The 16,969-nt window shown below is 37.1% G+C and overlaps 1 protein-coding gene across 7 annotated transcripts in view; it reads right to left on the bottom strand.

The window, feature by feature from the left end:
• TAB3 (TGF-beta activated kinase 1 (MAP3K7) binding protein 3) overlaps positions 1–14,671 on the bottom strand; it is an 89,654-nt gene extending 74,983 nt beyond the window's left edge. For 3 of the 7 annotated variants that reach the window (XR_012474042.1, XM_074214202.1, XM_074214207.1), the window contains exon 1: positions 13,299–14,298. The gene's annotated coding sequence lies outside the window, so the exon portion shown is untranslated. Of the gene's footprint in view, positions 1–13,298; positions 14,300–14,585 lie in introns of those variants that run through there. The other 4 variants (XM_074214203.1, XM_074214204.1, XM_074214205.1 and 1 more) reach the window with 4 other exon arrangements.
• Positions 14,672–16,969: the final 2,298 nt, after the last annotated feature.

Raw genomic sequence — 16,969 nt, 5'->3', positions numbered from 1 at the left:
AGAAGCATTGTAGAAAACGTCTTATTCAGATACAGATTGAACTAGAAGCCATTAAAGATCCTTCCAAATATGAAATTCTATAATTCGTTTTTATAACTTATTGTTTTTTAGGTTTTTGCAAGGCAATGGTGTTAAGTGGCTTGCCGAAGGCCACACAGCTAGGTAATTCATAAGTGTCTGAGGCCAGATTTGAACTCGGGTAGGTACTCCTGACTCCAGCGCCGGCGCTCTATCCACTGCGCCACCTAGCTGCCCCTAACTTATTTTTAATTTATGAAATAACACAAGCATTTCTATAACATAGTTGATTTTTATAAAAAAGATGATTGCACATGAAACCACAAATCTATTATGCACTACTTGCAATTCCTTTTAAATATATAAGAAAGTTATCATATGGGGCGGGTGGCACAGTTCATAGAGCACCGGCCCTGGAGTCAGGAGTACCTACCCGAGTTCAAATCTGGCCTCAGACACTTATGAATTACCTAGCTGTGTGGCCTTGGGCAAGCCACTTAACCCCAATGCCTTGCAAAACACCTAAAAAAAAAAGTTATATAAATTCTTGCTTGTCTCCTTTTATTGTGATACATTCAAAAAGATATGCTCTATGATATTTAAGAAATATGGACATTACCAATGAAGCATTTACACAAGAAAACCTAGAGGAGTGGCTCATATCTTCTTTTAGTGTCAATCAATCAATTAACATTTATTAAGTTCCTATGTGTCAGACACTATCATGAACCCCTTTGGCAGGTTAGCGACACCTATGTATTTATTCCTTCTCAAAACAATGTTCTTAAATGCATAAAATGAAATACATGAAATCCCAAAGGACATCATTGCTATATACAGACATAAAACACAGATATCAAAATATTAAAAAATTAAATTTACAATCCATCTTAAGAACCCCTGCTCTAGAAGATCCCTAGAAACCAAAACAACTGAGTGTCCTTTAAAACTTAAAAAAACACAAAGCAGAAAATCAGTAAGTGGAAAGGAAGGATGGAAAAGAGAGGAAAGAAGCATCATTATTGTTCATAAATACATTGTTTATCTCTAATTCTTTCTAAATTAGGTCTTTAACAATATAGTTTCACTATTATGTTTTTATAAAATAAAACCACTATAATATGAATGATATAAATGTTAACTGAAGTTATGTTCAAATCATGTTCAAGAAAGCTATATCCATTTATCACTAAACAACACCTGTTATGTAATAAATTTCCACTAAAATTCCCAGGTGTGCATGTTTTATGTATACATTATATATATACATGTATAGGTGCATGTGTATGTAAATACACAAGTGTGAGTGTATATAACCTTATGTCAATATGATGAATAGTAAATATTCTCTAGATCAGAGAATTCAATCTTATTTTTATTCACTTGAAACAGTATTAAAATGCTTTTTCTTTAAAAATTTTCAAGCAGTGATTTTAGAAATACTGATCTGATACCATGAGAATTTTAGTGAGCTATCACAATTTATTTACAAACACTAAATCTACTGGAACAAAGAATTTTTTACTTGACTATATAAAAGCAAAAAAAGTTTTCTTTTAACCTTAGGAAAAGAATCAAAGGCAAATGTATACATACTAATTTTAAGGGTTCACTTTTGTTTGATAAAATATGAGTAATTTCACTCAACAAAGGAAAGCTGTTTAATTAACAATTTCCTTTAGTTCACACTAAGAAAATTATGCCAACTTTTCATATGAACACCATCATCTGAATTACTTCACTTTGAACACTTATTACTAATACTACAAGTCATTTCTGAGGCAACAAAGATAAACATTTTAAGAGGCAAAGTGTGTGATGTGCAATATAAAAGATAGCTTTCTGTGTATGCTAGATAATTTTTCTGGAATGTAACACAAGGGCCTGCATGATAACTCAGAATGGCGACATAAGACATTAGGTGTCTTTTAATTAAACTTCTGGCTATATATAATCTTAAGATTTTTTTCCTCAGAATAAATGTAAATAGATCTACTTACTCATCATGTCTTGTTATTCAACCAAACTTGTTAAAAATATTATCATTTTCCCTTTACTGCAATTTTTCTCTTCAATTGAACATAACAAAAATAGGCTAATTACAATCTTAAAACAGTAGAATATGTTGCAAAGTATGCTGAATTTGGAGACAGAAGACTTGAGGTACGCATCCTAGCTCTCCTATATACCTGTGTAACTGGGGTGGAGTTGAGGGGTAAAGCCACTTAACCTCTCGGGGTTTCAATCTGCTTATCTTTTAGAACAAATGGATAGGACTGGACAACTCAAGTTCTATCCAGCTCTAAATCATGAATCTATGAACAACTCTGATGGAGATCAAAAATTAACTTGTAATTTCAGAGCTATGTCTATTAAAAGTGAACATTACATGAAATGATCCATGTGATTCAAATCCTATTTATACTGAACAGACTTTTAAAGAGTTCTCTTTTAAATAGTTAATATAAGGCAGCTAGGTGGCATAGTTTATAGAGCATAAGTTTGGAATCAAAGACAACTCATCTTCATGAGTTCAAATCTGGTCTCCGACACTTATTAGCTGGGTGACCCTAGATTTCCAAAAGGGGGGTAAAGTAAAGAACATTCCAAATTAATCAATGGTCAAAAGATTTTAACAAACAGTTCTGAAAATAGAAAATCCAGGCTACCAATGGTCACAAAGAAAAAAAAATCATTAATAATTAGAGAAATATATATTGAAGCATCTTTTTAAAAAAAATCAATAAAAATAAATGAATGATATAGGATACTGTCAAATAATTTCTAAAGAGTTACCAAAAAAGGGCAAAAATATAACTCAAATACCAGAAACATGAATTCAAAACTCATGATCACAAATAAATGTGATCTAATTGCTAAATTTCTTGTTAATTTTTAGAACTAATGTTTCTGAATTTGTAAAATATTACCTTTTGAAATATTTTCAAATTTAAAATCATTGTGATATTTGCTGCTGCTATTCGTCATCATACCATGCTATTCATCATCATACCACAGAAAAGATTTATGAAATCAAAAATATATTACACTCAACTATATGCTCTATTCCTGGTCCTGGACTATTCAACATTTTTTTATCAATAACTTGAGGATAAGATAACATGTTTAACAAATCTGAAGACAAAACTCCCTGCAATACTGAATACATAATATGCCAGATTTGGTTTTAAAAATCTTTAAAGACCATGGGCTAAAACTAATAAAATGAAATTAACTGAGATAAATAGAAGATTTTCATTTAGTTGGGTTTTTTAAGTCAATACAGCAAGTACAAGATAGAAGAAACTTGGTTCATTTTTAAAGGATTTAGGTACTTTTATTGGATTGCAAGCCTGCTATATATCAAGAGAGCGACGTCAAACAAAAAACATAATTAAAACTCAGATTACATTAGCAGAAACAAAAGAACCAAATGGGGGGGGGGGGGTGATAATTCTACTGAATTCTACTCTGACCCAACCTTGGACACCAAATTTTAAAAGTGGGATTGATAAACTGGATGACCAGAGATGGATTTCAGAATAATCAAAACCATGCCCTAGAAGGATCAGTTAAAAGAGCGAAAGATAATTAACTTGAAGAAAAGCAGATAAATAGATATATAGATATATATTTGGTTTCTTTCAGAAGGCTAAATTACACTGAGGGGTGGTTCATAATAATTAAAGCACTCTGAAATTGGAATGGGTTAATTCAGCATACAGTAAATTCTCCAAGTGGATGGAATATGATTTCCTAGCAGTAATCATGAAGTTTTGGGGGTTTTTATTTTATTTAAGGCAATGAGGTTAAGGGACTTGCCCAAGGTCAAACAGCTAAGCAATTATTATGTGTCTGAGGCTGCATATGAATTCAAGTCTTCCTGACTCCACTGCGCCACCTAGCAGCCCTAATGATTAAGTTTTTCAATAATGATTGGACCCTCTCAATAACAGTATATATTCTATGATCTGATGTGAGCTTTGATTCTACCAGTGTAGCACACAGAAATGCTTTTATTTTATACACTGAAGGTTCAATAATTGAGAGGGTACTAATGGCCAAGTTATAACCTAAGCCAATATCTTAATTATTCTACTAGTATGCAAAAATAATTACAATCAGGTAACTTAACATTCTCCTTTTCCTGTATAATTCTCCTACTTCTTCCCCCCCAAAAAAAGTTCTCTCCTAAAATGCTGCATGATTCAAGCTGGTCATTTGTTGTTATTCTTCATTTCTGACACATGACTAGGCTTCCTCCTCTCTGGTCATACCTTTCCAGATGATAAGCTCTATGCTACTTCTTACAATCAAGTAATCATTGGAAATATGCCGCAGCCTATTTAGGCCTACATTGCATCTCTCCATTGCCCTTTGGGTGAGGTGCAAATTTAATTCTTCAAAGACGGGTTGTGTTCCAAAATTTGCAACATACAGCATTATCAAAAGAATGTTAGTATCAAAAAAGACACATGTTTGTGTCAGGGAACGTTTTAGGGCTATTAAAAGCACTATAACATTTTCTAAACAAAACCTAGCTTTTTTAATGAACAAAATTCTGGGCCCATCTCATTCTCCTTCATCACCTATCCTAGAAAAACATGCTCATCTCTCAATTCAATGAACTAACCAACCATTCAACTACTAGTGGAAAAATAAGCATTTTAAATCAAATTGCCTATTATTGAAAATTTTTAGGTTAATCTGAGAAATACTAATATGTCCTGGGGGGGGGGTTGATTTGGAATTCTGTCTTGAATTTTTCTATGCATGGTACTCCTGGTACACAAACTCCCTATACAGACTGGCAAATCCTGAATAACATATATTTTTAAAGAACCTCATGGAAGTTAAATAATTTGCAAGAATCATATGTTAGAGGAAGGATTTGAACAAATTTTTCTCACTCTAGGGACAGACTTCTGTTCAATATGTTACAGTGCATCATCTTCATAAAACATTGAAATGATTCCTGTCTAATAGTAAAGTGCATTTCATTGTGAAAATAACATCAGAGCACATCAAAGAATCTTGATTTGCAATCAAGTAATGGGACAAGAAACAATGAAGAGGAGAAGTTAAAGTAGTACATTTATTTTACCTTATTTCCCAGCTACTTACTTATACTGTAATTATCTTCTTTTATCTCCCTTTGAAATATTAGTTTAATGTTCTGCTCCTAAGGCCTGGGACCTGTCATGCTCCAAGCTCTATATGTCTGGAATTACAGATAATCACATATTTTCAAAATGGGAGAATTTGTAATAACACTTTCAAATATTTCTAGACTTTGCATTGAAGGACTTACTCAAGTCTCGATTCTGACACTGAGTTGTGTGGTTCTAAGAGTCATCACTTTTGTATGTTCCTCTTTCCTTATCTGGCTTAATTTGAGAAACCACTTTGTAGACTTTTAAAAGTATTACATAATATAAACTATTAAAAGGTAGCATGGATTAGTGGAAAGAGTACAGGATTTGACATCAGAGGGCTTGAGTTTTAATGCTAGCTCAGTTACTCATTAGTTGTATGAAGATGGAATATGTATAATTCTTGAAGTACCTACGCCTATGTCATAAAGTTGTCTCAAAGCTCAATTAGGGTCTTGGTTTTCCACACTACAAAATGAGGGGATGTTTCCACGTAGCAATTTTTCCCAGGGCAATCCTTGGTAGCCAATAATTACGAACTTCCTGCCTACTTGGTTGAATTCATTATGATCCATTTTAATGAGAATCAACATTTCTTGAATTATTCTGAACTTTTAACTGTTAATCAGAATTCATAAGGTATAAAATGTTATTCTTTAAAAATAGCTTATCTAAGAATTGAATTTAGCATTAATCGTATTTGGCTTAAAAGTGACAGAGTAACTGAAAGTTCCAGTAAGAAATACAGAAAGTCTTCACAATTGGCACAATTTGTGTAACTCAGTTTAAATTAAAAGATTTAATATTTTAATTTAATTAAAGAATGAAAGTCATTTGGCTTTTTTGGGTACAAGCCTTGTGAATGATCCATGGAATGATATACTGCAAAGAATCATACAGGATTCTGAAGGAGGAACAAATACCCACACTGATGAGAAATTCATGGCTTCATCAAAACCTGAAGCAGAAAAGAAATGTTGGATCCTTGTAAATCTTAAACTCTTAGAGAATTTCTAAAGCCCACACTAGAGGATCACTGACAGAGATGCATATCATACCACTTTTCTGAAGCCTGGAAATAAGATTCTGCATTTACCACTTTCAAATACTTATCATGAGGCCTATCAGATACACTTGTTTGTAACCAATATAATTTGATACTCATATTAAGAAAAAAAATCTTTAAAATACATTAGTATCCAAGTGATACAACTATATTTAGTAATAGCAAAATGAACATAACAATAAATGACTAATAACATTTGACTTTTCTTTTTCCGATGATTTTTACAGTCAATAAACAATGCAGATTAATATATAAACAGCACTTCATTCACCTCTAGTCTTAAAAACTATAATTACTTCCTATCTCATGCCAACATTTGGGGCAAATAACAAAAAGCTGGTGATATATATTTGGGAAATCTGTACAATATAGTAACAAACTCACAGAAAATAAAGTAGTGTCAAATGGGCATAGGAATTGCAAAAACAAAAAAGAAATAAATTAGAGACAGATTATTCACATTTAAGAAAACAGTTCTAATAAGAATAAGCTTGAATATAACTGGAAACTGAAGGAACTCTTTTGTCATTTGGAGAAAATTGAAATTATCGTGATATGGAAATAATATCATCATCAGGCAATAATCAATCAACAAGCATGCTAGATTATGTGATATATGCTGGAAAAATAAATAAAAAGACATAATCTCTACTCTTAAGAAGCTTACATTTTAAAGGGGGAGACAAAAACAGTTCATACAGAATAAATGCAAAAGAAATTGATAAGATTCAATTATAAGGGAGAGAGAACAAAGGGTGCTAGCTGCTGAGATCAGGAAAACGTCATGTAGAAGAAGGTGCTCCCTTCAGTGGCATTACAGTCTCTTTCCAGGCAGAGGTAAAGAAGGAGTATACTCATGGTTTACAAAGTCAAGAACTCCATAATCTGTGTGTGACAAACAAAGCGATGGGCAGTTTAGCTGGATCACAGAATGTGGAAGGAAGAGAACTATACAATGGGGCCTGAAAGATAAGTTGGAGTTGAGAGTGTTTGTGGCTATGTGCACCTGACTTGAAAGACTCAACGAAGTTTACTAAGGAATGACATGTTCAGTCCTGCACTTAAGGATAATCACTTTCACAACAGTGTGGAAGGTAAAAAGGGATAGCGGAGAGAGACTTGAGTAAAGTCTAGCAAGAGGGAAGACAGCAGTGTCAACAGCAGCAGTAAGGTCAAAAAAGACAAGGACTGGGAAATAATCAACATATTTGATCATTAGGAAATCCCTGGGGGTGGGGGTGGGGGTGGGGGTGGGGGCAGCTAGGTGGCGAAGTGGATAGAGCACCAGCCCTGGAGTCAGGAGTAGCTGAGTTCAAATCCGACCATAGACATTTAATAATTAACCTAGCTGTGTGGCCTTGGGCAAACCACTTAACCCCAATGCCTTGCAAAATTTTTAATAAAAGATTCTAAGAAATCCCTGTTCACTGGTTCCAGCAGAGTGATGAGTGGAAGTCATATTACAAAGAGCTGAGGAGAGAGAGAGAAGTGGAAGCAAAGGAGGCAAGGAGACACTTTCTTCCAAGCAATAGAAGAAATGGAGGAGAGATATAGGTTAATGGTGCACAGGACAATAATTTGAAGGAATGGTAGGATCTAGTGATTTTTAAGGATGGGTCAGAGAGGTATCATTTGAAGGCTAAAGATAAGAGACCTAAAGGATTTGATTGAGAGGGATAATTTTACTGAAAAAGACAGGAGGGTTGGAATCAAGATAGAGGAGCTGGTCTTGGCAAGAAGAAAAGTCATTTCATAGTCAAAAACTGGAGGAAAGATGTAGTCCATGGCAAGCATTAACAAAATCTAAGTAAATGTTATATTATTACGTAATTTTACTATCGCAAATTTATTTTTCTTCCTTAAGGATATGATTTCTCTGAGATCACATTCAACTTAGATCAATGTATAACATAGAACCCATGTAAAGACTAACAGAATGCCTTCTGTGGGGGATGGGGAGAAGGAAAAAAGAATGGGGGGATGGTAAAACTCAAAATAAATAAAATCTTTCTAAAGAAATAGAACAAACAATAATGTAAGTGACTTCCGCTATAGGTTAATAAAAATAGTTAAAAACTCCAAAAAGAGACAAAATTAAAAATGTCATATAAATAAAAAATGTACACATAATAAACATGCTAAAATAACAAATTCCAAACTTATCTGAAAATAATTGCAAGGGATAATGGAAACGAGTTATTTCATTTGAGGTAAATCTCAGTCTAATCAATTATGTTACATTTGCCTTACCACTAAAATTGAGATGGAGTAAATCTGGTAAACTCATTGTTCAAAAAAGTCTCAATTTCAGAATCTTTCCTTATAGACAAACGAATTATTCAGTGATCTCCTGAGTATATCTATCAAATCAAACATCTGATTCAAAACCCATAGATTACCCATTATTATCTAGAGTCTAACATAACCAGTCCCTAATTTAGAAACAGACTATATTCCAGAAGTTCCTTGTAAAGTCAACTGTTTGCAACTTGTCACTCATCTTCCTCTAGAAACAGTAGACATAATAATCACATTCTCAGATTTTCCCACAAAATTTGTTTAATCTACAAAGCACTTGTATTATTTCAATCTGAACATTTATTATGTACCCACTATTACATGCAAAGCACTAAGTTCAACCCTGGGGAAGCAAGAGACTGGAAGTGAAATAAGCTGCTCACAAGGACCTTTCAAGAAAAAAAGTTTAGTGTTCTAACTTGGAAAATCAGGAAAACACATCACCTCACTATAATTTGATAGCTCCATATTATTCCCCACAGGGGTGGTGAAAACTGAGATTATCAGTGTTCTTAAATCACTGGTAGCAGGGTTCCAAAAAAGTGCTACTTAGGGAATGAGATAAGGGCTCTCCAGGATCAAAAGTGAGAAGTTAAAGTATACGTTTTAGTCTGAGGAAGAAGACTAAAGCTCTGAGGGACTGAAAGTTTAAAATGGGGGTACAGGATCAAGAATGAAGTTAAATTAAGGGGCATAAAGAATGGGAAACAAGGTGATATGTGCTGAATGTCTGCTTCCCTTGCAGCTAAGTTGCGGGTAGAAGGAGAGGTGAAGAGAAAGAGACTCGAGAAAAGCAGGAAAACAAACTCTGATGAAAATTAATTTTGATTTTCCCTCCCTTCCCCCAAATACCTCCTAACTTGCTGAAGAGGAACACAATGTCAGGAGAGGAACACAATGTGAGAGACCAGCAAGATCCATAACAAAAATAAAAAGATGCTTCCATAGTATCTATTCTTTAATCCAACAGAGAAGCTCTAAATCACTGCAGAAAGTCTGTCTTATGAGCATTTCTATTACTTTAAAATATGGCAACATTTTAAATATTTACCAAATTACTTTTACATATAGAACAACAGACATGCCCTTTAACAAATCATTTATTGAGAAATTTCAGGACTTCCAGGGCAGGGTCAAAATGGAGACCTAAAGCTATGTGCTCTTGGGGCTTTTCCCAACACAATGTTAAATGAAGCCTCCACACAGACATTGAAGCTACAGATCCCATCAAAAAAGACAAAATCAAAACTTGCTTTCAGGGGTAGACATCATGGAGGATTTTCAGTGAAGGTCTGTCTCTTTGGGGGAAAAGTAAAGCCCAGCTAGGCAGGAAAGCAGGAAAGCCAGCAGAAGACTTGAAGTCACAATGCAGGATAGGTCCTGACAGCTTGACAACAATAAAGTCCCAGAAACTAGATAACCAGCCATCAGGGAGGGTCCCAACCCCAAAGTCTGAATCCTGGAACAGCAATGGCACAAAAGACAGGACTAGGTTGGGTACTAGGCAGAACCTGGACATAAAGGAGGAAACAAAACTCTGCAAAGGCAACACCTGGGCTGCACAGGCAACATATAGGCCAATGACAAACCAGGGATTAGACCCCAGCCCCAGCATAAAAAACTTGGATTTTATTCTCCCTATACTCCAGGAGCAGAGCTCAAATAATCAAAAGAGCAAAAAAAAGCTAAAAGAGCACTAACCATAGAAAACTACTTTGCAGATAAATATAACAAGAAAGCAGAAAAATTATCTGCATAGGAAGTCTCAAAAGAGTCTATGAATTGAACTTGAATCCAAATGCTCACAGAAGAGTCTAAAAAAGAATTTAAACATCAAAGAAGGGGGGCAGCTAGGTAGCACAGTGAATAAAGCATCGGCCCTGGAGTCAGGAGTACCTGGGTTCAAATCCGGTCTCAGACACTTAATAATTACCTAGTTGTGTGGCCTTGGGTAAGCCATTTAACCCCATTTGCCTTGCAAAAAAAACCCTAAAAAAAAATCAAAGAAGGAAGAAAAGTAGGAAAAAAATGAATCATACAGAAAAATTATGAAAAATTGATCAAAGAAATCAGCACCTTTAAAAAAGTAAAAATAACCAAATGGAGAAAGAAAGTAACTCTTCAAAAAATAAAATCAACTAATTGGAAAAGAAATGCAACTCATCTAAAACTGAAATCAATCAAATGGAATGGGAACATAACTCAAAAAAAAAATAAAATTAATCAACTGGAAAATGAAACACCAAAGCTAACTAAAGAAAATAAAACCCTAAAAATCAGAATTGAACAAATGGAAACCAATCAATCTATGAGACTACAAGATTTCATCCAAAGAAGTAAAAAGGTTGAAAAAAATGAAGAAAACATAAAGCGCCTTGTAAGTAAAACCAACAACTAGGAAAAATGGATCCAGGAGAGATAATTTATGAATTATTGAATTACCAGAAAACCCAGATCAAAAAAAAGAGAAATTTCTGTCAAGGATTAGAAAAACTGACTAATACAGATCAACAGAAAAAAAAATTTAAATCAAAGTTTTTTTTAAAGAAGTTACACATTTTACATGTTTGGGATGAGCTTCTGCCTACAATACATAAATCGTCCTTAAGAATCATTAACAAATACATCTTTCTTTCCTGGTCTCAGTATATTCCACATTTTCCAGAAATTCAGGTCTTAAGAACAAAATTCTGCCAAATCTATTTTATCTAGATCCTATGCCAGTTCTTTTGGAACTTCCCAGCCAAGTGTCAAGACTATGATGAATCCAAATAAATTCAGGTACCCAGGCACTTAACATTCTTTTCCTTATTTCTGATGCCAACACTCAGCCTGATAATTCCCCCAGTCATGAAGCATACTTCTAGTGAAGGCACAATGAGATACAGCAGTCACACACCAGAGAAGCAAAAAGAGAAACCAGTGAAAAGACAGTAAGTGACAGATGTCCATCCAACAGCAAGTTGTTCCTTCAGTTTCACCTCCAACCTTGGCTCAAAACCCAGGAAACTTTCCCATCACTGACTCCTAAAGAGGTTGTGTCACATTCAGCTCCTATATCTTCTGAAACTAATGGTGTGGGTCTGAAATTTTTCCAATAAAGACAAGGAAGGACCAAAAGGGAAGCATATTGTCAGTTATTAAGTATTTTCACTGTTTGGAGTAGATTAAAATTAAATTCTCTTAAGTGCATTCCCAAAATCCAAAATAGTATTTTAGTTACATAATCATTTTGTCATTTAAATTATTGTCCAGAACAGATGAAACTAGGCATTTTGACGTTTACCAGATAACAGGCATGGTGAAATAGGAGGCAAAAATGATCACCATCCTTCATTAAATTTTCAGATAGGTATCAACAAAGAATCTTTAGAGTTCAGTTCTATAAAAATCCTTGCACTAAAAAACATCCCTGTATCAAGTTTCTCTGATAAGGACTTGGTATCCAAGATATGTATAAAAATTAACATATAGACATAGACTGTAAACAGTCATTCCCTAGTAGATAAGTAGAAAAAGGATATGAACAAAAGAATTTAAGAAGTGTTAACAATCACATGTAAGAATGCTCCAAATCAATAATAAGAGACAAATCAAAAATCATTAAGGTTTCACCTCACCCTGAAAATTTGCAAGAATGTCAAAAAATGGGAATGGTCAACGTTGGAGGGGCTTTGTAGAACAATAGGTACACACTAATGTACTGCTGATGGAGCTATGAATTGATATAACCCGTTTTGGAAAACAATCTAGAATTATCAAAAAATGACTAAAATATCCACAATGGTTGACCCAGAGGTTGCATTACTGAGCTTATTCCCTAAAGAAATCACTGATAAGAAATTCTATACTGATCAAAGTATTTATAGCAGCACTATTTGTGAAAGCAAAGAATTAGAATCAAAAGTAGTAAGCCATCAACTGGGAAATAGCTAAAAAACTGTCATAAGTGAATTGTAATGTTCAAAATTATGAACATGAATACAGAAATGCACATTAAGATCTACAGTACTGATGCACAATGAAGCAGAGCCAAAAAAGATATACATATATATACACACACAATGACTACCACAACATGAATGAAAAATACCCACACCAAAAGTGAATGAAGCAAAATTATAAAGATTAATAAGCAAGATTTGGAAAAAGAGACATGACAGGTTGTGGCTAAACCATCCTTTCATGAAGTCCACACATGTTGTACATTGCCTATATTTTAGGAATTTTTCTATATATTGATTGGCTGTGCTAATTTTCTTCTTTTTCCTTTTTGTTGTCTTTAAAAATACTATTTATTATACTTGCATAGGATGGCTCTTGGGAAAGGGAGGAGAAAGATATTGAAAGTCATCATGATGGGAAAAAAAGACATCAATAAAAGCCTATTTAAAAAACTTTATATTAAAATTATGTGTTCTCTACTATATATTAGACTCAGATGTAAAAAAATTCACTTAACTACAATAAAAGCAATACAAATGGAACTTTCTGTTATAATGAAAAATTTCTTTTTCTATAGAACTATGCAAAATATCCACTTGAGGAAACAATATTTTGGGTGAGACCTTCATTAGGAAGTGGTCTATTGTGATAATGACGGTTACTTGACACCAGAATTAATATTTTTGTTGGTGTTTTTGGTCAAATTAATCTACACTGAAATGTATTTTCTTGAAGTTACTGACTTTAGGAAAATGTGTGAACCCTGTTAAGAAAAAAACTATCACATATGATGATTTGATTAGGCAAAAAAGAAATACCTTCTCATAAACTTCCAATGTGTAGACAACATAACAAATTTGCAAAGATGAAATTTCACAATAGGTTTCACTTCACAAATTCTGCTGCCTCCATGTCAATAGTCCATTCCTCTTGCAACATTTTCTCCTTTTGATTCACTTCTAAAATTTTCCTGTTTTTGTTGCAAATAGGTGATTTCTAAAGCAAGAAAAAGTTAAATCCATTCTGTCTTCTTGGAAAAGTTTAGGAAAAAAATAAGTACATATAAATAACCTATTCTAGCAAGTTAATTGGTTTTTCTACTAATTCAAATAAATATATTACAAGACTCTTATAACTTATTAAAATGGATATCACTGATGAACACGCTTAATTGACAGACCTATAAATAAGGTGAATTTTTTAAAGGATGGCACAGCCTTCTTTTTTAAATAATCTAAAGATAAAAACTTTAAAAGTCTCCAAATATTCAAATAATGTAAATTTTAGGTCCAATATACAATCCTGTACTTTGCAAAAATATTAATATTCAAAAATTCAATCAAATTTCTTAATGAACTAAAAAAACTTATGATCTTTTTTTGGTAGATGAACAAAATATTAACATTCACTTCTTACTATTTCCTTAACCTACCTTTAGGAAAACACCACGATTACTGTTTCCTGCCACCGCTCCTATACCCTCCCCAAATACGTGTAAGTGAATATGTATAATGAATACCAGCATCCGATTTCTCTAAGGAAGGATAATTCCGTCCTTCCTCACTTAGCAAGAGTGAAGGGGTGAGTACGGTAAAATGAGAAAGGGGGAAATCATTGAAAGCCGAAACAACCCAAAACCCATCGCCAAACACAAGCAGCTAAAGATAAGCAGTAGGAAGGTCACACGAATACTATTATTATAATTACTGCTCCGACACCTTCCCAATTCCTCTGAATGGAATGGAAATGATGCCGACTCTGCGAGCAAAGCAGCCTGCAAGGTCCTTGCTCTGCCTTCTCCGTCGCGGACACCGCCGCCCGCACCGCGGTTGCTACCACCAGCACAAGCCCAGGGGAGCCCGCTCGGAGGCAGGGCTGCAGGAACAGGCGGCGAGCGGAGCGGAGCGGCGCGGCCGGCCCCGGCGCCCGGGAGGAAGGCCCCGCGCGCCCGAGGCGCGCTTCTGCGGCGGGCGAGGGGAGCGCCCCGCACACCCCCCCCAGCCCCCCGGCGGTCACGGCCACGAAGCGCTCTCCGCCGCTCCCAGCCCCCCCTCCCGGCCCAGCAAGTGCAGGGGGCGGGCTCCGGGGCCTGCCGGGTCTCTCACCCCGAGCGGGCGCCGCCGCCGCTCCTCCTCCGGGTCCGCGTCTCCCGCGGCGCGGGCGCCCTGGGCTCCTTCCTGCCCGTCCCCCCCGGGGCCGGGCCCCGCGGGCGGGGCCGACGTCGCCGCTTCCCGGCGGGGGTCCGGCCGAGCGCCGCTTCCCCTCCCCCTGGGTTCCGCCCCCCTCCCGCACTCGCACACCCTCACTCACCCCCCCACCCTCGCGAGGTATGCGCGCGCGCGCACGCACGGGGGGGGCCCCCGCCCCGGGAATCCCGGGAAATAGCGGCCGGCGAGCGCCCGTGCGGACAGAGCAGCAGCAGCGGCCGCCACGGGCGCCGCCGCCCCCTTTCCTGCCTCCCCCCTCCCCCTCCGTGGATTTCCTGGATCCGGCCTTGACGCGGGGTTGGCAAGTGAAGCGACGGGCTTCCAGGCACAGCCAGCCGCCCGCTACAAAGATGGCGCCGGCGGGGGCCGCAGAGGACGATCTCGCGAGAGTTGCTGAAAGAAGGACGAGGGATCCAGGAAGAAGGCGCTGCTGGGAAGGTCTCCAAAGCCGAAACCGGGCTCGGATTGGCTGTGGGGCAAACGCGCTCTCGGCCTAGGGAAACAGCGAGTCCCGTGCGTAGGTAATGCGCATGCTTGAAGTTGGCGCATGCTCAGAACGAGCCGTCAGCATCCTGTTGGGAAGTTGTGACTGGATCCCCGGGCTTCGGTTTTCAGCTGATTTACTTACGGAGAAGAGAGAGATGGACGGAAGGAGCTTTGGATGGAACTCAAAAAGGGAGCAGGAGCCACTCCATCGTTCTAAGTTCTCGAGACGCTTGGGCATTGCTTCCTTCAGTAGTCCTGTGAATTCTTCCTCAGATCTGCCTCGGCAGTCCTTGCTTCTTCTCATTTCTGGAAGGGAAACCTGGGGGTCACCTCCGGCCCGCCACCCCCAAAAGCAGGCTTTTTGGATCGCTCTTCACCTGCTCGCCCACCCAATCTCATGAAATCCTCTTGGAAGTTTCTCAGTCCCAAATCCTCCACTTCCACAGCTGCTGCCTCAGCTCAGAACCCAGATACCCCTCCCTGGACTATTCTCACTTTCCCAACCGGCTGCCCCCGCTCCCCCTGCTCTCGATTCGCTCTGCCGGCTTGGAATGCAGCAATAGCTCCCGCTGTTCCACACCATCAAGCCCAAGCCCTGCTTTTACTTACCCCTTACTGGACTGAGACGCGCTTCTCCGCCAAGGATTAGCCAAGTGACCCCAGGGAATTCAACGACTGAATCCCCGTTCCCGTGCCTACAAGGAAATTTAATGAGATAGGAAATTACTGTGATGTTAACTTGCACCATCTGCTTCACCAAATTGTGAGGGAAAGTACATTATAAAATCATAAGATGACATATGGCTATTACATCCATCTTTTAAGGTTCATATCAAATCTACCCTCTTCCATAAAAGCTTGCCCTAACTATTTTGGCACTAAATGATGATTTTTTTTCTAAATTATATGTATTATCTGAATATATGGCAACCATATGTTCTGGGTTGGTGGGGGAAGGGAGCAGCACCAAATTTATGGCAAAGCTTTATTAAGCTTAATTTTGACTTTGGAAAAACTAGCATTTCTCTAGCTCACCATTTTACATTTGATTATGAAGCATCCCCGGGGTAATTGCCTCAACTTGCTCTCATAGTAGAAAGTTAGGTTATTAAAGTTCTAAGGGTAACTCAGGGACCCTACTACTAAGGTACAAGACCCCATCAGTGTTTTTTCCCTTAACAACCAGCAAAACAATTAGCTTTTCACAAAGATATTTACTTATGTCCTAGTAAAAAAATAGTAGATTAGAAAACTATCCCCATAATCCTGGGGTGCATTCTCCCACATATAGATACAGTACCTATGGAAAGAATCAAATATAGTAGTAATGAGATTCACACATAGGACACAAATGTATAGAATGATCAATTGAAGATTTTTAAGGATAGAGGCAACATAGGGTTGTTTGTAAGTAGTAGGGAAGGAGTTGGTAGATAGGGATTAAAGTTAAATGATGTGGCCATGACATAGGGAGTAATACATTGGAGGAGCTGGGATAAAATGGGATAGTTTGTGCAGGTAGAGGGTTTACTTTTGTAAGGAGTAAGACCACCTCTTCCAGTGAGATGCGGTAAAGGAGGAGAAAATGTTAGAAGGTTAGAAGGTTAGAAGCTAATGAGATGAGGAAGAAAAGTAAAGAGGAGTCTACAGGAAACAACCTCCAGCTTAGTAACTTAGAAATGTGAAATATTAGCCGAGTTACAACTTTTGCCTGGAGTAGAAGGAGCATAGCTTCCAAAACCATAGAGTGCACCCCCTCAGATAAAGTATTGTGTATACTTCTGGATATGGGATTT

Source organism: Macrotis lagotis, chromosome 1, assembly GCF_037893015.1.
Source record: "Macrotis lagotis isolate mMagLag1 chromosome 1, bilby.v1.9.chrom.fasta, whole genome shotgun sequence".
Taxonomy (NCBI): Eukaryota; Metazoa; Chordata; class Mammalia; order Peramelemorphia; family Peramelidae; genus Macrotis; species Macrotis lagotis.
This window is presented reverse-complemented; position numbering and strand designations above follow the sequence as displayed.